The following is a 569-nucleotide window of genomic DNA, read 5'->3' as shown; positions in this document are numbered from 1 at the left end:
TATGATTAGACTACAACATAACTCATTTATCAGTACATCAATTCATCACTTTGAAGGGAATTTAAAGCATGGTATGTCTATAGGACAAGTACCATATCATGAACATAAAAGAAAACTGAATTGCTCTCACTGTCAAGACTAAGACTTGGCAATTTTTTTACTTCATTCATACATATAGCTTTTGATCAGAAAATAATGTAAAGTACTCTCAGCTTAGGAAAAAAAAAAAGTTCAGTAGCATAGATACCATTTTCTGAGTGGCAGTTAGCACCTTAATGATGTCCATTTTAACTTTTTAAGGTGTTGCTACAGAAGTCTTCATTCACTGTCTGTAGTGTGGATAACTAGAGGTTATCATGCTTACCCTTATATGTTTATTTCCATTATGATGTGATTTTATTATATTTGTGAATTAAAAAAAAAAATTATATGTATATTTTTTCATTATGATAACTTTTTTTTCAGATTTCATTTTTATATGAATCATTTAGATCCAAGTAAAAGGTTCATATTTTTTCCCAACTCAACAACCATTTTGGTTTTGTTTACTGGATAAAAAAGACAGACAC

Source organism: Penaeus monodon, chromosome 23 (assembly GCF_015228065.2).
Source record: "Penaeus monodon isolate SGIC_2016 chromosome 23, NSTDA_Pmon_1, whole genome shotgun sequence".
Classification (NCBI taxonomy): Eukaryota; Metazoa; Arthropoda; class Malacostraca; order Decapoda; family Penaeidae; genus Penaeus; species Penaeus monodon.
This window is presented reverse-complemented; position numbering follows the sequence as displayed.